The 27,356-nt window shown below is 39.8% G+C and overlaps 1 protein-coding gene and 1 long non-coding RNA gene across 3 annotated transcripts in view; one reads left to right on the plus strand and one right to left on the minus strand.

Moving 5' to 3' along the window:
• Positions 1-27,356, minus strand: part of LOC134169018 (uncharacterized) — a 230,071-nt gene that overhangs the window by 200,867 nt on the left and 1,848 nt on the right. Inside the window, exon 2 of the long non-coding RNA XR_009966722.1 lies at positions 23,230-23,425. This is a non-coding gene — a long non-coding RNA (uncharacterized LOC134169018). The remainder of the gene's footprint in view (positions 1-23,229; positions 23,426-27,356) is intronic.
• The window catches only part of CUNH5orf58 (chromosome unknown C5orf58 homolog), a 71,290-nt gene that overhangs the window by 21,372 nt on the left and 22,562 nt on the right, over positions 1-27,356 (plus strand). The window contains exon 1 of one of the 2 annotated variants that reach the window (XM_062629232.1): positions 11,969-12,202. The exons of the other annotated variant lie outside the window; for it this stretch is intronic. The gene's annotated coding sequence lies outside the window, so the exon portion shown is untranslated. Of the gene's footprint in view, positions 1-11,968; positions 12,203-27,356 lie in introns of those variants that run through there. 2 annotated transcript variants of the gene reach the window in all.

Consider the following 27,356-nt stretch of genomic DNA (forward strand, 5'->3'; position numbering starts at 1 on the left):
CTGAGATGTTAAATATGTCTGTCAGAATTTTCCTGGAAGAATGGAAATTTACAGTAAATGCAGCACTGAAAGCAAAAGTATTATTCTCTAGTACATTTCTGCACAGGTCAGCAGACAAAGCAGATACATTATGCAAGCCTGGCAGCAGAGATATTCTGTCTCAGAGGCATTTTATCAATTTTCCAGGAATATAAATCAAGGTGACTTCATGTTGAATAAAGAATAAGATATCTTTGCTCTCATTTCCAGCGTCTCAGTAATCATGAAGTACAGCAAAAGGACTGTAAGAGAATTAGCTTTTTGACCCAGCATTCACCCACAGTAGATTCTGCTTACAGTGGGAATGGTCTTAATGAGCAGTTTGCAAGAGAAAGATTTCTGTATTTTCATTAGAGGCAGATTTTGTGAGGTTTTAACTTTCTGGTGTGAATGGAAGGTTTGAGCCAGTTACTATGAAAATAGTAAGGCTGACTATGGAGATAAAATGCCTTAGAAAAATTGAGATGTAATTTTCCAGGTCTTGGTGTTGAGTTTAATCTGGATGGCATGTCATCTTGCACTTGCATGCATTTCAAAGGGTCCCTTCTCCACCTATAAGATCAGCAGAGATGAGCAACAGCCTCTCAGACTCAAAACAGAAGGTAGATGTAAATGCAAATGATCATATATGTTCAACACGTTCCAACTTCTCTTCATATTTCCACAGTTCCAGACTGCTGAGCCTGCAAAGCATACATTTGCTGTACAATGGTTTGACTTTTTTACCTTGGTTTGAGTGGCAGCTGGTAATAATCTCTTTAGCTTGATCCTGGATCTGTCTTTGCATAGGAAAAAGAGGAAGGGAAAGGTAAAGAGGAAACAATGCACTGTTGCTGTGGTGGAGTGTAACTCGTACAGGGTTCTAATGGCAAAGGACAAAAGACAACATCAAGGAACTTTAAGCTAAAAAGAAAAATGCTTGGCAGTCCTCCTCCATCAGGAACCAAATGTTTGTATATAGCTGTCTCAAGATTTAGCACATAGGTATACCTTCTCTGCATAACCTTATGACATGTCCCGTCCTTATCTGGGTGAAAATGTCCCATTCTGGAAAAGAGTTACTTTTTCTGTTCTAACTCAGCTACTCGTTGTGGGAAGTGGGAAGAATGAAGAGATCATTTACAATTACAACTATTGTAAGAATGCTATGTAACATCTGCAGGGACAGGTAGGACAGGAGCTGGGACCCCATTTGATTCTTCAAAGGCTGGCACATCACTTGACAGTGTGAAGCAGTAAGGGTTGAGGGCTGCCTTGGTTGCAGCGACCACGAGATGGTGAAGTTCAGGATCTTGTGTGGTAGGACTAGTAGAATACCAAGTAGAATTGCAACCCTGGACTTTAGCAGGGCAAACTTTGGCCTTTTCAAGCAATTGCTAGGGGAAATCCCATGGGCAAGGCTGCTTGAAGGAAAAGGGGCCCAAGATAGTTGGTTGACATTCAAGGACTGCTTTTTCCGTGCTCAAGATCGGAGCATCCCGACACGTAGGAAGTCAAGGAAGAGGGCCAAGAGACCTGCGTGGCTAAATAGGGAATTGCTGGGTATGCTCAAGTGGAAGAGGAGAGTTTACAGGTCATGGAAGGAGGGGCTGGCCACTTGGGAGGAATATAAGGCTGCTGCTAGGGGATGTAGGAAGGCAGCTAGGAGGACTAAGGCATCCTTAGAATTAAACCTGGCAAGAAGGGTCAAGGACAGCAAAAAGAGCTTTTTCAAGTACATGGCAGACAAAACTAACACCAGACGCAATGTAGGCCCACTGATGAACGGGATGGGTGCCCTGGTGACAGAAGATGCAGAGATGGCAGAGTTACTGAATGCCTTCTTTGTCTCTGTCTACTCTGCTGCAGGCAGTCCTGAAGAGCCCTATACCCCGGAGACCTTAGATGAAGTCAGGTCGACGGAGCGACTTGCCTTAGTCGATGAGGAATGGGTTAGAGATCAGTTGAGCAATCTGGACATCCATAAATCCATGGGTCCAGATTGCACCCGCGGGTGCTGAGGGAACTGGCGGAAGTCATTGCTAGACTGCTCTCCATCATCTTTACCAAGTCTTGGGAAACGGGAGAGGTGCCTGAGGACTGGAGGAAGGCAAATGTCACTCCAGTCTTCAAAAAGGGCAAGAAGGAGGACCCGGGTAACTATAGACCGGTCAGCCTCACCTCCATCCCTGGGAAAGTGATGGAACACCTTGTCCTTGGTGCCATCTTAAGGCATATCAAGGATAAGAGGGTTATGAGGGGCAGTCAACATGGCTTCACCAGGGGGAAATCATGTTTGACCAATCTCTTAGCCTTTTATGAGGAAATAACACGGTGGATGGATGATGGCAGAGCGGTGGATGTGGTCTACCTTGACTTCAGCAAAGCATTTGACACAGTCTCCCACAGCATCCTCACAGCTAAATTGAGGAAGTGTGGACTGGATGATCAGGTAGTGAGGTGGACTGCGAACTGGCTGAAGGAGAGAAGCCAGAGAGTTGTAGTCTATGGGGCGGAGTCTAGTTGGAGGCCTGTAACTAGTGGAGTGCCTCAAGGGTCAGTACTGGGACCGGTACTATTTAATATATTCATCAACAATTTAGATGAGGGAATTGAGTGTACTATCAGCAAGTTTGCTGATGACACTAAGCTGGGAGGAGTGGCTGACACGCCAGAAGGCTGTGCTGCCATCCAGCAAGAACCTGGACAGGCTGGAGAGTTGGGCAGGGAATAACGGGATGAAATATAACAAGGGGAAGTGTAGAGTCCTGCATCTGGGCAGGAACAACCCCAGGTTCCAGTATAGGTTGGGGAACGACCTGCTAGAGAGCAGTGTAGGGGAGAGGGACTTGGGGGTCCTAGTGGACGACAGGATGACCATGAGCCAACACTGTGCCCTTGTGGCTAAGAAGGCCAATGGCATCCTGGGGTGTATTAGAAGGGGGGTGGTTAGTAGGTCGAGAGAGGTCCTCCTTCCCCTCTACTCTGCCCTGGTGAGACCCCATCTGGAATATTGTGTCCAGTTCTGGGCCCCTCAGTTCAAGGAGGACAGGGAGCTGCTGGAGAGAGTCCAGCGCAGGGCAACCAAGATGATTAAGGGAGTGGAGCATCTCCCTTATGAGGAAAGACTGAGGGAGCTGGGTCTCTATAGTTTGAAGAAGAGGAGACTGAGGGGTGACCTTATTAGTGTCTATAAATATATAAAGGGGGAATGTCACGAGGTTGGAGCCAGGCTCTACTCAGTGGCAAACAATGATAGGACAAGGGGTAATGGGTGCAAACTGGAACACAAGAGGTTCCACTTAAACTTGAGAAGGAACTTCTTCTCAGTGAGGGTGACGGAACACTGGAACAGGCTGCCCAGGGAGGTTGTGGAGTCTCCTTCCCTGGAGACATTCAAAGCCCGCCTGGACACATTCCTGTGTAACATTATCTAGGTGTTCCTGCTCTGGCAGGGGGATTGGACTAGATGATCTTTTGAGGTCCCTTCCAATCTCTAGCATACTGTGATACTGTGATACTCATCACTCAAAGATACAGTACTGTATCTAAGAAGGTATAAGGCTTCTTAGTAATCCAAAACTTTAGCTAAGAACGGGTTGAAATCAGAAAGGATGAAGGTATGAATTATTATTAGTTCTTGTGTGGTACTGTTATACTTACTAAGAGTGAAATTTTCTTTGGATATCCTTAGATGAATGCCTGCCATTCAAGTTCATGAGAATTTGCTGTAGCTTCAAAATGAAGATTACTTCTATGTCGTTTTTGGTTGTCATTCTGTTTCTTCATAACCCTTAACAAGTCTGTAGTTATGTATTGCATACCATCTCTCAAGAAGGGGCTCATTTTTACAATGAGAATCCCCCACAGAGCTCTTCGTCAGAAAAAAAAAACACCTTTCTCTATTAAGTGGGGATAAGATAAGGAGGCAGAAAGTAAAAGCAGTTGATGGTGCTCAGCTCTTAAAAAAAAAATCCAAACCTTTTATCGTATTCTGTAGGTATTTAGGATTAAATATTTGCTTTCATTCAAGGTGTTTCAGCCTGAAACTTGGCTTTCTGCAGCATCTAGTATAGTGGCAGCTTGTTGCATGAGTGTTACTTCCACATTCCACACCGCAGGAATTTACATTAACAACAAGAGCAATACTACTGGTGCTTTCAGAAGTAGGGTGCCCAGTGAGCCATCCCATGACAGCGGTTCAAGCCTGAGTCTGGCACAAACGTCCCCACTGCTGAATTGCAGGTACAGCTATCAATAGCACCCTACAGTACAACAGTAGTTGTATGAGGCTATGGAACCGGATGTGGCAATCTCAAGGTGAGCTTTGTATAGAGTGTATTGCAGGTAAGTCCTGGGAAGATGATCTGCATCTGCTTTACTGGATGGGAAATTAGAAATGTAGGACTTTCTCCTCAGACTTATCACAGTGCATTTGGCTTCCTGAATTTGCAGCAAATCCGTACTGCAAGAGAAAACACAAGGAATGACTGGAACAGAATCAGTGTTAGCTAAATTACTAAAACCAACATTCTTCTTTCATGTTAGTGCAAAATAGTGTTGCAGCCGGAGTTATAATAAATTGCTGACTACTAAGGCCAGGACTAAGTCATCCCTTTTTGGCTATTTCTTGTTCAGCTTCCCCAGATATAAAACACTTATTAAAGAAAGTTTAGCAGCTGTACTGTTCTCTGAGGCATGAAAAATTGTGATTAAGGTCACTATACTGGAGTCAATGAAGCTTAAATCTTGATACACTGGGACACAGAGAGGGGCCAAACTAGTTTTATACTTGACGGTGTCCTACTGCCCAATCTGCAGAGGACTGCTTGTTTTGGCCTCTAAAAAGCAGCCTGCCAAACCTCCTGCCTATAAGATAAGCATCATGTTATCTGTGCCTATCTGCATGGTTAAGAGCAGGAAGCAAAAATCCCTGGTCACAGAGGAAAAGGGCTGGAGAGTTTAAGCAACCCTTGAGGCTAAACTTCTGGCATTTCTGCTTTTGGCAAAGAAGAATTTGCCTGTTTAGGGAGAAAAGATCACCTTTAAGCTTTTCGGACTTTAGGTATTGGATTTGAGAAATACGTGTTTCAGCTGCCTATTATAGTTGCCATAATAGCTCTAAGGAAAGCTGTGCCTCACAGTATTATTTAAAGCACCATTTACAGTATACTTGAGTGTAACTTAATTAAAGTATAAATGCAAAATGATTAGTGACTGATACAAGGTGATCATTTGGTAAGTCAAGTTCTATTCTGAAACATGCTGGTAAAACTCTTAATAAATTAAGACCAGACATAATTGGGTCTTTCACATATATAACAAGACAAAGTTTCACCTGCATGATCCTGTCTCTAGTTGTTACAGAAATGATTGTTGAGCTCAGTGTACAGACAAGTCACTTACATAAGCGCTGATCAGTTTAGCCTACTTTTAATATTAGGATTCTAGGGCTGTTTGTTACAATAAGAATGTTTCTCATTAGGCCTTGAATTTTAATTCTTATCTACAGCTTTTCTAATCAAGAATGCAGGTTTCTCAGAATAAGTGTCTGGTTTTCCTGGAACAGGTTCTGTACTCATTTATACAACATAACTCCAGGGACAAGAAAAAAAGGTGGGAATGAAACAACTGGGGTTATACTTGTTTATATAACTGCTGGCAGTGTATCAATGAGTTTGTGGTGTTCTCCATGCAGTTCATTGCCCCTGCTACAAGTTGTCTGATCATATTATACCTACCTGCTTCCGTCATGGGTAGCAGAGCTGGATAATTTGACCCTCTGTGGTGCGTAAAACTTCTCTGCCCTTTGGGAGAGGATGTTTCTCCAGCTGTCATGGGTGTTACTGGCTTTAAAGACTTTTCCAAGATGCTGCAAGGAAGTAATGTGTGGAGTTTCCGCTGCCAGTCGCCTTCAGCTACTCTCTTGAGGTCTAGGCTTTCCTGGGACTGAAGCCTCTTCTGTTGCCTGAGTGGGGGAGCATGGGGCCAGTGAAGGAAGATCTGACGCACTCCTAGAATTATTCCTTCCATTTGGTTTTTCCTTTAAGGTGTTTCTGTCATGAAGTTATGACTTGGCCTGATTGTATCATTGTACCTGCCTCAATTAATGCATTTGTGTCTAGAATGAATAATAAATACACACATTTTTTACTGGCTAAATTAAGATTTTTTTCATCCTGAAACCGAAGAAATTACCAGTTATGTCACCTGCTAGGATAGATCTTATGTAACTGTTAAGCATTATTTTCACAGATACCACTGCAAGGGCATTGCAAGGACAGGATGTAGACAAAGGTAAAAATGGCATCCAGAGCATTGAACACATTTGTTATTTCCATGTAGACTGTTAGTCTGTGCAGATTTTACTCCTGGCTTTGTTTTTCATTACTCTCATATTCATTCAATTTTTTTTGTGTCTCTCCTGTATTGATTCAATTGTAGATAGAGAGATTTGGATAGTACGATGTAACTGAAAGGTATAACAACTAGCACAAAGCAGGAATGCTAGCTGATGCAGATACAGTGCTGTTGCAGTCCCAGGATTAACTGAGGTTTGATTCATGCTTTTTTTATACGAAGATTTGTTTCCATTCCTTCCATTAATTCCTTTATTGGGTTTGATGTCCAGGACATTGAATTAGATCTGAAAAATTGGGAAAAAGCTTCATCTAGAGTTTGATTTTTGCTTTTGCTCAGTTTTATTTTTCAGTCCTTACAAGGAATGAAATACATGTATTGCTTTTCCATATGTTTTCATTTTATACTTACCCTGGCAAGGATTAGAAATTACATTCCCACAGATAATGAACTGCTGTAAGCCTTCTGATAAGAGTATATGAAATAATTTTTGATTTCTTCATTGATTAATCTCTAATTATAAAATTTAAGATTAACTCCCCCCCCCAAAAAAAAAAAGCAAAACATGGAGATTAATCTGGAAGAGATTTCATTTGCAGTATAAACCTAGAACATCTTTCTGTAACTCCCACTCATCAACTGCTATTGCAAAACATCTTAGCAAGGAAAGAAGGGATAGTAGCTGGACCAAGGCCACCTGAGGAAAACCCTGATTGGGAGATTGCAGTTATAGAATCAAATATTTTTTATGATTAATGGAGATTGGCTAATGAGTAACTGACAAAGAACAGTTCATACCTCTGTATTGTGGTTATTTAGATGTAATTGGCTTTAGTGAAATCACATGGCTATTGTGTTTTATTTGTATAACCTTGTCTGATTTGCTAAAAATCACTTGAAGGTTTTTACAAGTTTGTTTCTTTTTTTATGAAAGCAGAAAGTCTGACTCATGGTTGGTAATCCATCTGTACACAGCCAGCCTCTGATGTGCATGCCAGCATCCATATTTAGAGAGGGTCAGAAAGACTGTAAGTTTCTGTGAGTGTAAATGGTAGCAAATCCAGAACTTTGGTGTCATACTATGCATAACACCTTTTTCTGATCTATGTTCTAATTGTAAATTGACTGGTGTTTCTACATATAGTCTTGGGGTTATGGTATAAAATGTTCAAGGCAGTACTGGTTTTATATGTCACTCAGTGTGTTCCTTGACAGCTTTTGTGGATGCGATCTGCAGCAAAAAGCAAATGCTTGTGACAGTTAGCTAGGTAACTTTTATCCTGGCCATTCTTAACTATTTTTATCTGTTGTTTTGTTGGTGACGTCTGTTTGGTGGGTTGCTGTTTTGACACATACAACTCCAGTAGGTCATCTTACTGCAGAAGTCATCAGTAGTTAGAGATCATGATAACCATAAGGCATGTAGTCATGTTGTCATGTATCTACTGATGGAGTTTCCCAGCTTTATCTATCTGCATTGAAGCAAGAGGTAAAAAAGAAAGGAAAAAAAAAAATTAACCAGTTCTACCATAAAAAGATCAGGCGCTTTAGTTAGGAAGTGTTTTTTGAGTGCACATTGCAATAATTAAAGACACAGTGCTTAAAAATACAATACAGAAGAACTTAAAAATAATGAGGTTTGGTTTATTTCCTGGAAGAGAAAGCTAACATTCTAAGCTGTTTTGGTGGACATATGAATATCCTACTTTCACTTCCCTAACCTCTTTTTCTTCTTCCCCTTTTCCAAACACATTAGAGGACTTAAGTTATTTCCAAGGACTCCAAACAGTCTGCTGTAAAACAATAACTTGCTTTTTGCTTTTGTAACTTTGTTATCAGTATATTTTATAAACAAATCAGTAGAGTTACATGGGTCTGCTGGAGAAACCACATTTAATTTAACTCCCAAGTAAAGTCTAACATGAACAGAAATTAATAGCCCAGTTCTTTTAGCCCGAACATACACTGGTTTATACTATGGATAAATTCTGTTTGCTAGAATGGACTTAAATTTGCCCTGTATGTAAAATGTAGCCTGTGTGTTCACAGGCTTATGAGCGTGTATTGTGGCAGGTCATAAAATGAATTGCGGATCATCGTATTTTCCTTCTTCTTGTCCATCTTCTTTCCTTGTAGTTTGCTGTCATTTCTTGCTATACTGTTTGTTCAAATGTCTTGCGCAATCATCAGAAGTGAAACATTTACACTGCAAAGTACTGCCACACTATTGTTCCCATATAAGCAGATAGTAATATTAAATATGACTGGTAATAGACAAGAAGAATTGGAAATGTAAGCTGCTGTGTTAAAGTGTTGTGAAGTATGGATAAAGTCTGCATAAAAAGTAATCTTTTTCTGTTATGATAGACTGGAAAGTTTCTGAAGAGCCTCACATCACCTTCTGTAGTGTGTAATCTCCGGGGAAGCTGGAGCAGCAGGACAGCTAATGTGAGCAAACTACTGAAGCAAGGACTTTGAATACTGAAGCATTCCTTGTTTAAGATACTTAGGGGTGATTGATTTTTCCAATCATCACGCTGTATAAACTGTGCAGCTGAAGTTTTTAAGCATGCAGAATAATCAAGTATTTTAAAGTCTTACTACTTGAGGTAAACTTGTATTAGCTAGTATCCGCAACAACAGATTTACCTTACACAAGCCAGAAGAGGCTACAGCAGGCACAATGACATAATTGCCTTAGGTCTTTGAAATGTCGTTGTTAGTGTAAAATCTAATTCACTGAGCCTTTATATTTAAGCTTTTTTGGTAACAATTCAGATTTTTTGTGATCAGATGAAAGAATTCCTGCAGCACTGACGGCAGTAAAACAGGAACTCTTTGGTTTTGGTGGTAAATGTGGTAAAAATAGTTTAAAAAATTGTTACGGAGTCACATTCTAATCTTTCCTAGCTATTTGACTGTACTAGAGATCACTGGAACTGAAAGGAGAACCAATATTCTAACATTTGTATTCATCTGGGATAATTTGTTTGCACTCACACAGATCTTAAAACATTTGTGTACAAAAAACTAACAACATCAAATATTATTTATCATTCTGGGAGCTGCAGCTGTCCCTGTCTTCCATTTAATAAATACTGTTCACAATAACTTTACAGCCTTAGGGTGAACCTGCAGGACAGAAAAAAACTGAAATGTATCTTAAAGAATAACAAACTCAGAGATTGCGCATGAATTCCTGTCAACACCAAGCTGGACTAGTCTAGTTCTTAGAAAAGGCCTGTTTCAGGCTGGAGAATGCAGTGTCTACTGGAGATATATGAAATTAACTACCAAGAAGGCACAATTAACATGTCCTGCATTTTCCATCTCTCTGGAAGCCTATTGACAAGGTGCTAAAATGAGAACCTGCAATTTGTACTTAGTATAAGTGCCTTGAGAACTGCAGAGTGAGCTCCTGCTAGCCATGCTCTGATTCTGCCCCATCCCACTGTGGCTTTTTCAGCCCAGGGTATTCTCTGCTACAGTGTGAATAAAACTGGCTTTAGCTAAGAAACCTGCTCTCAAGTAGATCAGAGTAAAATTAGTTTACCTGGTGTATTTATAATTTGCCCTGAATTCATTACAGACACTAATGAAGACGTTCATTTAAATGATTTCTCCTAGGGCTGATTAAGAAAGCAATTTGAAAGATAGGCCTAGAGATAAAAAACCCCAACTAATGCCTAATTCAGTACAGTACATTTTTCTGTAATATAGAGATTCCCATGATAGTTTCTTCTTTGTATACTGAAATGTGCAGACCTCTGCCAAGGACTGTTTGTCACTTCCTTTGTTATACTCAACTCTTAGAACAATTTTCCATAGTTGTGCAGCACAAATGGTCATCAGACAGGTACATCCTTCAGTGTAACCTGGAGTATGCAGTAACAGAGACAAGAAGAGGATTACATCACTGGAGTTTCCACTGAATTTAATATATTGACCTCAGGGATTTTTTTCCAATGCAGGAGATAAAGAAACTATATATGAATAGCAGGCTATTTGATCAGGAAAACACTTTTGAAGTATCTTGTACTTGAATGCTTCTTTGGCCTTGGATTAGTACCTTTGCAGCTGCACGAGCTGCATTTCTTTGCTCTACTCTTTTTCCTCAGAAATATGGTCAAAACTTTAAATGTGTGGTTATGAGAACATAAAAGTTATGATTATCATCTGCAGCTTTGCTGAGGAGAGTAGGTCATATTTGTTATCACTGCTTTAAGACCCATTACCCCACCTAAACAGTGCTATCCTGCCTTCTGGAGTAGGGCCTAGGCAGTGTGCTGCAATTGTGCTGCATGGCACAAATCAGTGTTAAGTGCAATGAACCTGAATGTTTGGAGCTCTTAGGTACAGTTTTGAGCTTCTGTTGGAGCAGTGTATGCAGGGGCTTGCTTTCAAGAGAGAAGACTGTCTCAAGAGAGCCATTAATGACATAACTCATACACTAGGAGTGGGGAGAAGAAAAGGCCCTTTTAAGGCCTAAGTAGATTGATAGGTTGTGCATTTACACACCCTTCATGTTACCCTGTAACAAGATGAGCAAGTGGATGTGCTAGTGGCTATGCATTTATAAAGAGTGTATATGGCACATGCACAACGAGTTCCCAAATGCCTTACAGGCATACAGCACATACTGTTGTGAGTGCTGTAGTATAGCTATGAATGACAGGAATCACTAGGGTTAAGCTGTTGATGTTCTTCCTAGTATTCTTTGAAAACTAGCAACTGGATCAAAATTAAATTCATATTTCTCAAAAGCATCCAAGCATCTGCCACACACTGTTTGTACTTATTGCCACATTGGATTTTGAATCGGAAGCTGGAGGGATGGCTTCAGATCTTACTTGCATCCACGCTAGGCACCCAGTCTTACAGGAGAAACATACTACTGCACAGAAAGCCAGTGCTTGAGGGGGTTCTGCATTATGTACAGGGTTAACAGGAAAGCAGCAGGCCTTATTTATATGTAGTACAGGAGCTGCCAGAGCAGCAGAAATACTGTTTTCTTTCAATGATTAATGTGCTCAATAAAAGTGTAGCATCTGCTGCCAGCTTTCATTAACAAATAAATGAAAAACAAACCCTCGTGGTAGGCAGTGTGTCTGGGGACAGCTTAAACAGGACTGAGCTGCTTTGGATTTCAGCTATTTTCTTTAGCGCAACAGTGTGGAGCACTTTCTTGTTTATAGGATAAATACAGGGGATAGAAGTGATCTGTGTAGCACACAGGAGCAGTTGCCAACCCATAACATTCTGCAGAATGCAAAAATTCCATAGCTGCTCCCTTGGGAGTCATAGCCTACAATCTTCTTGCATGTTGGTTTCAGTGTAAATAACAGTTAAATCATCAGAACAGACAAGCTGCCAGTAAAACTTTGAATAAAGTACTAGTTAGTTCTTTTTCCTTGCTTCATAATACAAGTTCAGCAGACTCAGAGCTCAGTCCTTGTATTGGTTCAGGAGATGCGGTATATCGCACCACGTTAGAACAAGTAGTGCATCAATTTAAGTCTGTGTGTGCTTTTTTAGCTTCTTTGCACAAAGCAGACTGAAATACAATAGATAACTTTATTTTTAGTCTTATTTTCTGTGTTGACTTTCTCTTCCACCTTTTGTCCTTATAGCTTCTGTACCACATTGGCTAGTTCCACCCTTTTTGACAAGAAGAAAAAGGGAAGAAGGGTTTACATACAGCACTGTCTCAACACAGGGAGGGTTTCAGTGTCTAAAGACACCACAGAATCCACACGCAGCAGAGAAAGAACCACTGTGAGTATGCAGTCCTCATGGAAGCTTTGACTAACAATTGCTGACTGAAGTGAGTCCATGAAATGGTAAGAAGCCAGTGTTTCTCAGCTCTGGTACTGCTGAAACTTCTTCCATTAGTGGAAGTTTGAGAGTGATGGGCCAGGGAGATCTCGGGCTAGATGCAACTTTGCACCTGTGACAAGAACTTTGTTGAACCAGTCTCAGGATGTGTAGAGACTGGAGTATTGCTTTCAGCATTTCCAGTTGCTTCAGGCTTTTTTGTATAGAAATTAAGTTGTTTTAAACAATCAAGCAGAGACTATTAACAGCAATAACGTGGCTGTCCTTCAGACTATGGTAATTTAGCAATCCTCAGAGCCATCTGTCTGCATATTTGCAAAATACAACTTATTAATTCATGGTGGAAACACATCACAGAATGGCAAAAACATTTCAGTACTGAAAATAAAAGATAAAGAACCATCGTGATCTGAGGCAGGTAACAGAGCAATCCCTGCAGGTTATATGGTGAGGACAGCTTTGGGATTCTAAGATATTTGTTCTAAACCCCGATGAATGCACTAAGCTTAATGGCAGTACAGAGTAACTAGCCGTACCTTCAGCTATACCCGAGAGCTGTGCTGAGACAAAGGAAACCTTCCCTATAAATGTGAGATAGGAGACCAATTCATCTGCACTGCTGTGCCCATAAAATCAGCCTCTCCCAGTTATCGCTTCTGCAAAGAGCAAATTATTTCTGGATAGTAGAGAATAAGCAGATCTCAGCAATCATGAAGGCTAAGCATGTACCAAGCAGATGGGGTTAGATTACCGTTTGTCTGTACATGACTTTGGTGCTTGGTACAAACTTGGTACATGTGAAGCTTGTACAGTGGATTTCATGGTTCTGAGAAGAGAACCTAGGCCTGAGTCATGACGTATTCTAATCATCACCACTATGTAAATGTGAATATTTGCTAATGAACAGACATCTCCATATGCAATTGCATCACACTTTTCAATCTTATATTCTTTCTGTGGCGATTATGTTCCCTGTCTGGCATGACTCATCAAACTCTTCAGGTATGTACAGTGTGTGCTATGCAGAGTGATGCATTGAGCAGGTGTGGCAAAGGACAGGGCAGTTCGAGTAAAAGGAAATTGAAATGTATTTTCAAAGAGAATGTACAAATACCTTAGTGTTTGATTTCCAGGGTGGTGATTAATTACAGACTGTAAGATAAGGACATACAGGACAAATAAGAGCAATAGCAGTTTGTTATATCATGTAGTAGATTCACCTCTGGTTTAAGCTGGCTTTTGGTGGTATGAACCAGAAAGCTGGGACTCTGGCAGTGTGAGGAGAAGCAAAAGCCTGAACTCCCTCTCTCTGGTAAATTCTTGGGGCTGGCAGGCTGCACACAGAGGACATTTATCTCAGCACTCTGAGTAGGCTGATATTTTCTGGGACTCTGAGGCAATAAAAATGTTACCCCTATCACATATGATGGTGAAAATTATAACGTGGCTTGCCCACATGAGTTTGTAGACAATACCCATGCTAATGTTGATCATACTCATTTACATGTACTTGCTTCTGCTAGAGAACAGATCTTGGCTTGCACATGCATTCAGATTTCAGGGATTATAAAGTGACTGTATTTAAACCCTGAACTCAGATGCATGCTCAGGAGGTACAGGGTGTCACCATACTTTGTCCAGCTTATACTTGAGCTAGCCTAAAAAGCAAAAGAAATTTGGAGCTTTCACCTCTTTCCCTCGTATTTATAAAACCACTGTAAGCTTTGGTACAACCTGCAGTTCCAGCTAAAAGCTGTAAAAGTTGCTGTGTTCCAGGTCATAAATTGGGGTGAGATGGCAGTGCAGTGTGATGAGGCTTGCACAATACCCATGCAGCTTATATCTGACTCAAGGCTTTGCTATTAATTCACTTTCATGAACACAAAATCCACATCCTGTTCTTTTTCCACTCTCTGAAGAACACTTCCTGTCACATGCCACAAGCAGAAATCTCTTTCTGGACAGTACAAAATTCCTTGAGATGTAATGCAGTAAAGCAAGATCATCTCTGAAATAAGGTTATGAATTTCCCCATTACCCAGTGCCTCACACCACTGGAAAATGAAATGAGTTCCTGGCCTGAACGTTCCTGCTGTTATCTAACTCTTACTGTACTTCATGTCAATTATTAACATCAGCAATGATAGAAATCTTAGTGCATGTTAAGAAACAGGACTCCTACTAATTTGTGTTAATCTGTATTATTTTATCCTATGATTTTATTTTAGGAGCCTAACTTTCTCCTTTTCCATTGTGCTCTCGTAATTGGAATGTTCTGGGCTGATATATTGCTTTCAGTCATTGGAGGAGAGGGTGCAAAAGCTGTTAATTGTCTTTTTCACCCTCTAGCCAAACATGTTGTTCATCATATATAAACTTTCTCTTTATAAGTTAATTTTACCCAATAACACCACAAAGACTTTAACAGAAGACAGTAGAAACCACTAAATGACGTAGCTGAGTTCTCAGATCATAACATATTTATATATATTAAGGAAGTCACTGAATATTTGCCTGAAGTGTGAAAAGGTTTTTTGTTGCTGGCTCACTACATGTTTTTTCGGTGAATTTCAGACCCAGTAATGATCCTTTTTTTTTTTCTCAAGGTAATAAATAATGCAGTTTAAAACCTGCTAACTGCTGGCAAAGCCAGCACTCCAATTGTGTAAAACTGGGGGTTGGGAATGGAGGGGTGTGGGTGGATGTACAGTCCAGGCACTTTGAATGAGGCATGAATACAAGGGACTGATTTGGCTTTGCAGGTTTGAAACAGTACATGATGACCACAGAGTGTTTGGGATTCTCCAGCTGGGAAAGCTCAATGTGTATCCAGTCCCCAGGAAACACTAATTTTGTTATAGCATGTGTGTTGGGGATGGAGGAAAACGTGACCAGAGATATGTCTTTCTGCTGTTCAGAGGACACAGTTTTAACCTTTGCCATCTGGCAAGTGTCAAAGCAGATTTCCATCTCCTTTACCCTCCTCCAGGTTTGGGTCTTAGGGAAGAGACTCAAGGAGCTATAGCTTTTCTCTTGACAGCCTCGCTATCCATGCCTTTGTCCAACAGAACATGGTTCCATCCTGAATCTGGCTTTTCCAGCTTCATGGAGCTTTATCAGAAGAGCTGTTCCAGCATTGCAGGGGTGATCTAGGGGTTTATTTTGAAGAGTAGCAATCTGTTCCTTTTCCTCGTTTCCTTTCTCAACTAGAAAAAACCTGGCAGGACTAAATCTGTAGAGATGAGTGTGCTCATCCTTCTCTGCAGGAAACTGATCTCTGCATCAGAATGCTGAGAGAAGTCAGCTAGATGTCAACAGGGCTGGAAGTTGCCATCCTAGTACATTGCCAGTACAAGGCTGGTACTGCCATCAGTAGAGGCCATACATTACAAGAAGCAGTAGTGTTGAACAGTACCAGAATGAATCAGTGATTCAGGCATGTAGAGGTGCTGCTTTCAGATTCCTAGGAATTATGTAATTGCAGAGGCCACATGGATTAGAGAGCAATATAGGTCAGTCATGAAAATGTAGCTCCTTCTCTTATCATTGATCTGTTTTATCTTTTATGCTGTAAGGCGATTCAGTCTGGACACTTTTTTGTGTTTGTTTTATTTCACATCAAATCACCTGTTAAATATGTAGAAACCTTCTAAAATCAAGAACATCTAATGGAATTTTTATTTTAAGTGCAGAAGTCTTAGAACAGATTTCCTGAGTAAACTTTAGGATAGCAGGACAAATTCCTACTTGTAAAGAGAAAGGACAGAGTTATGTTGATGGACAAAAAGAGTTTGCAAACCATTTGTTGAACAAAGAATAGCAGAAGAGTAACTTGCTATCGCCTTTTCTCTTGTGTTAATTGTGGCTAGCTGCTGAACTACATAGCATGCAGGACAGAAAATATCTGCCAGCACTTCCTTGAACCCTTTTTTGAATTCTGAGGTTTAAGGAGCTCTCTGTGTTTCAGCATGACTGGAATTTGTATCTAGCTTCTAGTCCTAGACCAAGGACTGAATGAAACTTCCTCTGTTTAAGATGTTGTGCTGTGCCGAATACCCTGGATATTGTGCTGTTTCATGGTGTGTTATTTCATTTTTGCAGAGGGAAAATTGATTGCTAGATGTAAGCATAAGGCCAACGAGTGTGGTAGATCTTCTCCCCCTGTAGCACTGCTTATTTCCACTCAAGTCATAAACACAGAGTTGTCTGTAATAGAATTGTGGCTGATAGGGCACTGAATACATCTCACACAGAGATGCACATATATATGAGTAGCACCCTGTCATCTAGGAGAGCTTTAGCACTCACTCAAGTCCTGCCAGTGTAAGTTCAGCAGTGTTTTGATGCTATCTCAATGGCCTCCATTAGGATTGGCATAGCTCAGCCACAGATAATTTGGTGCGAGATCAAAACACACAGTGCTAAGCACAAATCCTTTTGGAAGAATTGATATGTTTGGGATGGATACCAAGTATGAGATCCTGTTTATATGAGAAAAGCTGCTGGTTGCCCAGGGAAGTTGTGAATGCTCCATCCCAGGTAGTGTTCAAGGCCAGGTTGGACGGAGCCTTGGGTGACATGGTTTAGTGTGTGTTGGCCCTGCTCATGGCATGGAGGTTGTAACTAGATGATGTTAAGGTCCTTTCCGACCCTAACTATTCTATGATTCTAATGTTACTCCTTTGTGCAGTCACTGGACACTTTTCTGTCGCCTGGAGCAGGTGCCTGTGTTTCAGGTCAAATGCTTTCCTAGCAAAAATATAACCTGCAAAGAAATCAGAAAGAAACAAGTTTTTATTTTGCAATGTACAACTTGGAGAAATAAAGATACAGAGAAGCAGCTTTCATCGAAGTGCTTTGTGAAATTTTCTCCTTAGTCCACAGGATTTATGATGAAACTAATCACACCAACTTCAAGGATAATTCCAGAGGAAATTCTCCTGGAATGAGACAGGCTTGCTTTTAGAAAATTCAGCTGAAAAAAGGAATCATCATAATATGTATCACTGCATAACTTACAGTAGTTCACATCAGTATCAAAGCTCTAGGCTGACCTTGGGCAGATCACCATGAGAATTACAGCAGATATACAGTGGTAGTGAGTTCAAAAGTATGCTAGAGAGACATAAGGTTTGTATTAGATTTCTATATAATCTTGTGGTATCAGTTATCTAGTAACATGGGTGTATCTTATCGCCATTCTAAAATGAGGCACTTGAGATGCAGTCTTGTTGTCTTGAACTGTTGCACAGTGATGGAACAATTGGAACTTACAGCTGCAGCTAACTCTAAGTGTGCTCATCCTCCAGGTCTTCAGAATATATGCTAAGGTTGCCATCCCTAACTCAGCAGTGCTGTTAAAGGGCACATGTGGTGACATGATGAATTTCCAACCTGCCTGAAGAAGTATTAAGGCCAGTAATTATTCATCTGGAATATAGTTATCATCTATCATCTGTGCTCAAGGAATCAGATAAAAATTGGAAGAAGCAGAGAGAATTGTTACTAAAATAATCAAGGAATTGAAAGGTTTCATCATAACATAAAAATAGAAACATAATTAACAAAAAAAAGGTAGTGTAGGGGCTAACAGATAATGTTGACACAAGAACCAAAAGATACAAGTTGGATAAGAATAAATGTGGAGTGGAATTTTTATATGAAATAATCTTCCAAGAGAAGTAGTGAGAAGGAAAAATAATCTAATTTTAAGATGGAACATAATACTTTTATAAAAGGGCAAAATGATGTGGTATCATGAAAGGTAACTGTACTTGGTTACCCAGATCACCTTCTAGTCAGTGCTCCTATAATCCTAAATGTCTATGTACCATCTGAAAGCATTGAGCAGAACTATTGCCACTTGCAGGCAAGAATTGCATTATCACAGAACTGAGCTGCTCCTTGCCCTAGACACAGTGCTATCACACACAGTTGCTCATTGTAAGTGTTGGCTAAGAATGAACTGGCACTGAAGGATACACCAATGCAGCTGCTACAGCATATGCGACATATCTCTGAGCGCTGCAGTCCTGCATCGTCTGCTACTACCAGCATCACATCACCAGCAGCATCACAGGTGAGCTAATGATATTGCCATGGACTTACCTTACACTTTTTGCCTTTCTATTACAATTAATATTTACAACAGCCTCAATGTTATGCTGCCATAAGAGCCTACTGTTAACCCTAACGCATTACGAACTTTTTGGAAGGTGATTCCTGAAATACCATGCTGCCCTCTTGAGGTTGCATAATATATGTTTTGAAGTTGTTTTTTTTTTAAAGAGTTACTGGAAAGAAGAAAACATTTTAATGACAATTTGTTATTTGAAATAAGCAGATTAGACATGATCATTCCAAAGCCTTCTCCGTAGTTTGGATGTTCCAAAAGGAACTGGGCATGCAAGTCCTTGCAAATGTCTGTCTTAATTTCTCCATCTCAACTCTTCAAAAGATCTAGAGGGTCATGTATAGAAGTGCCAATGGCTGGGAGTAGAGATAGGGTTGTTTGGTTACAAACATTGTTCTGTGTAGGTCTGATCACAGAAATGATTTGCAGCAATGGGAAGAATCATGTTTCTAGTATTCTGCACTGGCCAACAGTCTTGCAAGAGTTTGGTCCTGCTACAACAGTAGTAATGCATACAGTGACTGATACATGCTCTCCTGCAGAGATCTGGCTGCCTGATAGTTTCTTCCAACTGTGGTGCCTCATCTGAAATGATTGCTTAAGAGAACTGAATGTGTCTATATTGGCAAAACAAGAAAGGCAAGTCGTTAGAACAAGTGCTGGGAAGCACATGCAAAGTATAAGCACAGAGGAGGAAAACAGCATGACAGAAATTGCCTCTGACGGTTTGGGGGTTTTTAACGTTAAAAAAAGGAAAGTTACTGGAATGAGTCTGTGTAATAGCCTCTTAAATGAATTGTTTAACATGAGACCAGATGGACAATGGTGGGAATACAGTTAGGTGAAGTAGGTTGCCTGATTGCTCAGGTTTATTCATTGCTCTGGGAATCAACTTATAGTACAATGTGTTCATTGGAGACAAACAGACTGGAACAAAAGAGGAAGGAGCTGGTTAGGTCCCATGTGTTTCTGTGCCACTGTAAGCCTTGGATTTGACAGGGTATGAGGAGATGTTTTGGCCATCTGTCTTCTCCCCTTGTGCTCCACAGTGGCTGTGATATTCCAAGGGCTTCCTAGAGAAGATGAATGGTAACAGCTAGTAGCAGAGTCATGCTGGGAGTGATTTCTGGTGGCAGAAAGTTTGGCAGAGCTTCTACTGCCGTGACTAGAGCCGAAGGTTTTCATTTGTCTATCTAGTTTTACAATATTTGCTGCCTGTTCCTAAGGGTTCCTTTCAAGCCTCAGCTGTGTTAACATGAGTGGGCCTCAGAGCCAGGGCAATACTTGGTGAAGCTCTTTTCACACTGGCTGCATAGCTGGCAGACAACACTTTTTTGGCAGTAAAGATGGGAGTGACTGGCAGTTGTAAAAGCAGTGCCAAGATGAATGCTAGCTTTTGCACTATAAATTTCCATTCCAGCTGCTCAAACAGGAATCTTGGGTCCCTGTAGTACATCTTCAGTCTGCCTGCCTTGACTAAAAACTAGTAATTGTACTTCACTGAGCAAATACCCATGGAATGACTAATGCCAATGAACCTCAAAACTATCCAACGCCAGGTGTTAGTGTTATGAGGTACAGGAGAATTATGTGTTCTAAAATATCACATAAAAGGAAAGCTGGTATCTTCTAAAATCTTCTGGTATCTTCTAAAATTCCTGAAAAATAGACAATAGCCTGTGTATTTATTTCTTCAAAAATATATATAAATGTGCCTAATTCAGCCTGTGTAGAATTTCCCATCCCCTAGTACTGTACTTCCTCATACTTGCATTGGAGTATTTTTGTATTCTTGTATTCACTGTGTATTCTTGTATTATTTCTGCAATGATTGGCACATATAGTGAGTGAACACCACTACAAAAAAGAAAAAAATACAAGTGAAAAATGAACCAGAAGTGTTTATAGCTGGCTATGAAAGAGAGCTTCCTTTTTTCACAGCTTGCCTGGTTGAAAAGCATTTGCTTTTGAATGAGAAAACATTTATTTGCAAATCAGAACATGCCTGATGAGCCCCCCTCCCCTTCTCTCCCCCCCCACCCCCCTCAAAAAAACAAAAGCTTGATGGAGTTTTATTTCAAGTATGAAATAGTGTATTTAGAAACAATTTAAAAGCAGGACTGCTGATGCAATAAACATGTTTCTTCTTGAGATTTAATCCTATTTATCGACACTGTTATTTTTCACAAACAAAACATTTTTATGTGGAGAGAGCTTCAGTGAGTACAATCTCCTTTGCCTAATGCAGAATAGGTATGCCTGGTTCCTCCAGGCAGTGTGCCCCTGCAGCAGCTCTCCTGCCCAGTATAGCATGTCTTTTCACTTGTGTGGTTCATCACTTCTAGAAACTTACAAATTGAAAATATTGACATATGTCCTCATGCCCTAGATACTAGTGCATAAGTGCAGCAAAATAAATACTGAATAGAGAAAAGATTCATGTTCAGCTGCCTCCCATCTCTCTTGTGATATTTTTCTTTTATGTCCCCTTTTTAAAAGTCTGTTTACTGGAGCAGGAAGTAATAGATAAAAAGAATTATATGATCATAGAATCATTTAGGTTGGAAAAGACCTTTAAGATCATTGAGTCCAATCGTTAATCCAGCACTGCCAAGGCCACCATGTCCCTCAGTGCCACATCTTTCAAATACCTCCAGGGATGGTGACTCCACCACTGCCCCGTGCAGCCTGTGCCAGTGCTTGACAACCCTTTTGGTGAAGACACTTTTCCCAGTATCCAGTCTAAACCTTCGTTGGCACAACTTGAGGCCATTGCCTCTTGTCCTGTCACTTGTTACTTCAGAGACCAACCCCAACCTCACTGCCTCCATTCGGATAGTTGTAGAGTGATAAGGTCACCCCCTAAGCCTCCTTTTCTCCAGGCCAAGTGTACTGTTGATGATGTTATGCCTATAACCTCTAGAGCAGTGCTTTTCAGGTTTTCAGTGAACCCCAGGATAATCCAAGTGAAAACTTGTTTAGACATTTCACATACAAAAGCTTCTGTAGGGCTGTGGTTGAGGTTCATGTGCTTTTAATACTTGCTTTATTGCTTTGTTCTTTTTCATGGAAATTTCTGTTGTAAAGTTCCTAGTTTTCCTTTTATTGTTACAAATTAACATTAAATAGGGACATTGCTCATGTATGCTTACTTTTAATATTTGCTGTTATCCTGGGGAAACATGTCTGACATGAAACCTAGGTGCACAGGAGCTGAGAAATATCTGTATATTTATGTGCTACATTTCATCTATTTTACTCTGCTAGCCTTCGTCTGTATCTTATTTCCCTGAGCTAGTGTGTTACAGCTTTAACAGGAAAACTCAAGCTTTTGTATGTAGTAGAAATATGCATCAGTAAACAAAAGCAGCAGCTGTGAACTCAGCATCCATAGACTGTGCTGTTTTATATATTACTCTTCTTTTTAAACTGGAGTTATACATAACATTCTGCTTAATGACTAGGCCCAGTTCATTTTGCCTGAAGCCATATGACCCTGAACTCCAATGTTGTCTGATTTCAGGCTAAACAAGGTTGGTCTGGATGGGTGCTAAACTTGAAATAAACAGGAAATAACCTTCAGTAATAACACTCGCTGCTTGCTCAGAGAGGACATGATCCCTCAGAAAGGACACACTTTTTCCTACATTGGTATTGAGCAAGGTGGGAGGCAAAGTGTTGTTATTAAAAATGCTGGCCAAGTACAATGGTGTCAAAAACTTACACATTCACTTGTATCCTAAATTATAAATCAGATCTCTCTCTCTGTCCTTCTATATCCAAACTAGAAAAATGCATCAAAACCATATATGAAACAAATTGCATGGAAAGTATTGTTAAATTGTAACAAACTGCTTTTGACTCAGAATTTGAGGAGAAATTTGATATTGACAGAGCCAGATATGATTTTTGATGAAATCCAGTGGGATCTTATAAAAGCAAAATTCTTTCAGCACAAGTTCCTATAAAAGCACACATCTGCAACAATGTATGAAGCTGAAAAGAAAATGTGATTTGGCTTCAGCAGATAATCTGGCCTTCTCACGTGTTTTGGAGGTTTTATTGGTAGAAGTGTCCGTAGACATTGTAGGCTTTAAAGCAGCCAGTATTGCATTGCTAGAATTTGTTATGCAACTGTTTTCATGGCTTTGTGTAAGACTGGTATTGTCATCCTTAGATAAGTGTAATTAATAGTAGTAAGTTAGACAATTTCTCATCTCAGATTCTGTTTCTTGCCAATGGAGCATTTTGTTTTGCTTGGTTTCAGTCTCCTACTTTATACACATTGCTTCTGAAGTGGAGTAACTCTTAGCTCTTTCAGATATCCAGACACAGAGTTAAGTTCTGTTGTTTTCTACATAGACCTGGAATCCCTGATTTTCAGACAGCCAATACAAAAATGGCAAAAGATGATGTACATAGAGAATAGAAAGTATTGTATATTCTCCCTTAAATTGTCATGGGCATCTTCCTAGTGAAGAAATGAAGGAAGTTACTGAGGACCTTAACCATAAGCAAAAGGCATGAAGAAGCAAAAGACATTTGCACAATTGAAAAAAACTGGCCTGGTGAGAAGTTTCTGTCTCTGGAGGTAATTAGAGAAGTTGGTGAGAAGAATAGAGAACTTGCCCTATGGCTTCTTACTCATTCCTGCTGCACTGCGGCGTGAGAGAAGTAGTTGTGAATTTCCATATAATAAATATTCTATATAGATAATGAAAATGAAAAATTTGAAGCGTTGCTTTACTCTGAAAATTACTACAAATTGTAATTCATTATAGATCAGATCTTCATGAAGTGCAGACGTGGTTGTAACTTCTTATTTTAGATGAAGAAAAAGGATTAAAGAAACACTTCTGAAACAATAGTCCTACTAACCCAACTCAGCTAAGAATTAGGGTGCTGGATTCATTTTCCGTTGTATCAACAGCATTTCTTGTGAGGTTCTAGGTGGTGACACCTAGGCAGAGACCCTTTGGTCAGCACAGAGGTAACTGAATCACTGCAGCCTGCAAATAGCTCCTGATATTGGTAGTTGCAGGTTTAGAAAGAACTCATTTGAACTGATAGTCCACAAGACTGGAAGTTAAAGGGAAAAGAGCATGTGACATGATCATAGTAACAATTTAAGCACTTTAGAGACGCTGTTTGAAGCAGAGGAAGTGTTGAATGTAAAAAGAGTACTAACAAACCTCATGTCTTTCCAGAATCTCGAAGGAATACTTTATACAGACTGCATATATTTTACTCTTTTCTCTGTTCTTTTTCTCTTTCCTTCTAATTGACTCTCCACACAATTTTCCCTCTGTGGTTGTAAGTCAGCCTTGGCTCAAGTGTCCTGGAGGACATGTAGTGGTCCTTAACTATACAAATGCAGATGGCCATCTAGCCATAATTTTAAGAAAGCATTTGCAGTTTTATAGATAATCCGCCATGCAACTGGGCATATTTGTTATTTGGATATAATAGAACCTATTTACATTAAGATTATCAGTTAAAAACTTTCTGCGGTATAAAGTTAAGCTTCATTATAAGTAAGAGTTAAAATTTTAATTATTTTGACAGCATGAAGGATTTTTTTTCAAATATTAGGTTACGTTGAGACATCATCTGTATGTGACCTTCTGAAGGTCATGATGAAGAAAAAAGTTTTAGGTTGTTTTGGTAACAAGTGTATCACCAACAACGGGGAGCAGGACAGACTGAACTTATAAACATTACATCAGAGCTGTTACTAGAGATAACATGTTTGCTAAACTTCTCAAAATGAGCTGATACCACGAGTCATCTCATTGTGATCAGCACTAGGACTATTTCCTGCTAAGACTGGCTAGCAGACTGGTATGTTATTGCTTGCCCAAAATACTAAACTTACGAAGTCAAGCTATCTTTATTTTGTGTAAATAAGCACAAACGTGCTCTCCTGAAAGGACAAAAAGGTTGCTAGCAAAAGCAAATAAAGGAAAAGACCAGTGTGCTAGTCATAAAGACATTTGAAGTTAATCTACCTTTAAGGAAATCTTATTAGTACATTGATAAGTGCCAAATTTATACCTTTCAGTCTTTTCAAAGCATATCATATTTTGAACTCAGCAAAACTGGGCTTTGATATATAAATAGGGTCTTTTAGCATGCTACAGGATGTATCTTGAATCTGGGAGGTTCAGAGCACGCTAGATTTAGTACTGCATGAAATAGAATAGACAGGTTTTTAGGTTTTGCTGTGTGCTGTTCAGTGTCTTCTCAGAGTTCGCTTCAAGTTTTGGAAGTTCCCAAAACCAAGGGAGAACCGAGCAGAGCCCACTTCATGAGGAGGGATGGGATAAACACAAAGCAGAGACATAAATGCATGAAGCCAGGTCAGAGCACGTTCCTGCGTTTCTTGAAGGATGTCAGTTGAATGGGTTAACGTGTTTTCTGTAAAAATGTATAAGTATTAAAAATAGTCTGTAGCTATTCTGGTTAATTTTAGGTGGACTTTAGAGCCAGATTGGACTGCAATGACCCCTCATGAACTAGTAATGAGTCTGTGGGAGCTAACAGACTAATATCTTGTCAAATAAAACAGCAGTCATGTTGCGAAGGTTGTTTCAGTTGCTGAACAGAAAAAGATGAGTGTTTTGTATGAAGAAATGTGTCCCTGTTCCTTGCACTGAAAACCCACTGAGGCAGTAAAGACTAATTTACTTTGCTGAGAAACAAGACAAAATTAGCTTTGCTCTCTGCTCTGCAGCTAGATTCTACCCACTCCCTCAGACACCACTACGTTAACACTAGTGACGCTCCCAATGTGCCTTTCACTTGGTTTTGTGTCATAACTTGGAAGCGTTCTTAGCAAAGCAGAATGTTACTTGTTGTCTAACAGGCAACCCCCCCATATTTCACATATTTCTGATGTACAAAGGTGTTACTGAACAAAATTACAAGCTAGACGTTAGAGTCAGCACTGCTTCTGCTGAAATGTATGTCTTCCCTCTTTCTGCTGCAGTGCACAGCCGCACTCAGGGTGGCAGCAGAACTGGTGCTGTTGTGCAGCAGAGCAAATGAATGCAGATGGAAATCGCGGATGAGTGCTTGTGTGCAGAAGCTCTTCTGTTATGTGGTCAGGCAGTACTATGGTAAATAAGTGGAAACCTGAACACATGCTCATATTTATTTTCAGATTTCAGTTGACACCCTTTTGAAATCATTTGGGTTTGAGATCAGCCTTAGGAACATTCCTTATGCTACAAGAGAACCCCATCTACTCAGAGACTCAGAGAGCAGGTGACCTTTCCTAGTAGCATACGCTGAATATGCTAAAGGTTTGGACTAATTTCAAATAAAGAAATAGGTCATAATCTTTATCTGCAACAGAAAAATTCGAATGACCTTGAATGAGAATTAAGCTTTTGTCCAATTCTGTATTACTTGATATTTGTTACTTCTCAGGATTCTTTTTGTTTGTCTTATGGGCTGCAAATTTAACCAAAATGTCAGATAAGTAACTTTGAGAAAGAGTTGAGCTGAGAACAGTATAACTCTTTTTATATCTCAGAGCAGAACTCCTGAGTACTTTTGGGAATATCAGTGGTAACCAGGGAATTCTTGTAACGGAATTGTTATAAGCAAAATCTTGCCTTCCCTAGGACTTCATGAGTCAGTTTTGATTTCTATATCTATTTCTGCTCGTGAAGAATCATTAAAGAAAATATATTGGCCAGAATTGCTTAGAAGGAACATGGGCTAAATTCAGAGAGTTGAATTTGCACTTAAATTCAAATCTGGGTTTCCCTTTGACTTTAAATTGGAGGAAAGCAGAATTTAGCCATGACCTGCTGTTATGTATTCTCAATAGTTTGAGCAACTCTATTTTTATCTCCGATTGTCATGAGACTGTGACAAATGGAAGCATGTACTGGATGTATGTAACCAAAGCCAACTGAAGTCTGCCTGCAGTTACTCCTTTTCATCTTCAATGAAACAAATGGATTAATACAGGAGAAATATTTTGCTACATGTTCACTTACATGTTGCTATAAATGGTTACTTTAAGGAAAGCATGGCCTTATAATGATCATATGAAGCATTAGAATGCCAAAATTTTGTCTGGCAAAAGGTGTCAAGTTGTTTGGCATAAAGGAAATAGGATTCTTTTTTCCTCATGGGTACATTTTCCATATTTATGGGATTTATGTACTTGCAATGAAATGACACCAGAATGGTCTTCCATGTTTATAAACAGCAAACAATCATTTGAACTCCCTTGACCATGTACAAAGTATTGTTTTCCCCAAAAAAAAACCCTTTCCTTGTTAAAAGAATAGGGAAATAGCACCATCAGTTTTTATCCCTGCAACTAACAATAATTATGGAGGAGAAATTGAGACACACTGTCTTCGGTTTACAGCCTTTGTGTATTACTCTGAGTTACATCTTAGCACAAAGGACTACGGAGCCATAAATCTTTACAGTTGTACCATACTGATATTGCATATATATGACAATTAAGGTCCCACTTATCTGGCTGCTGCTATGATTTGAAATCTCTTCTTCTTCCATTTCAGAATTCAAAGAAGTAATGCAGTAGTCTTGCAGTAAATCCACTGATTCGAAAGGCTTTACTGTTTCAGCCACAAACAAGTTAAACATCGTTATATTAAAACCCCTATTGATGGCCCTGCAAAAAGGACATCCTTCTTCTAAAGTTCTTCCATTTGACTATTTGTCCAAAAATTGAAAGAAAGTATTTACAAAGGCAGTTGTATGTTATCTCCAAAAGCACCACTGCTCAATCTCCATGTTGTTCTCAAGGTGCACTTGTTAGTCACTTATAGATACAAACGCTACTTTGAATTTGTCCGTCCTCACAAGTATCCATTTCCTGTATTTAGTTAAACTTTATGTGCAGAAAAGACACAGTGTTTACATTTCAAATCTTAACATACTACTTAATCCATTTTCTGGTGCTAGATTTGCATTTAATTCAGGATTTGAATTATGCTCAACATAATTGTTCCAAGTAATCGAA

This window comes from Pezoporus occidentalis, unplaced genomic scaffold (genome assembly GCF_034315485.1).
Source record: "Pezoporus occidentalis ecotype Australia unplaced genomic scaffold, CSIRO_AGI_Poc_V1 ctg33, whole genome shotgun sequence".
NCBI classification, from domain to species: Eukaryota; Metazoa; Chordata; class Aves; order Psittaciformes; family Psittacidae; genus Pezoporus; species Pezoporus occidentalis.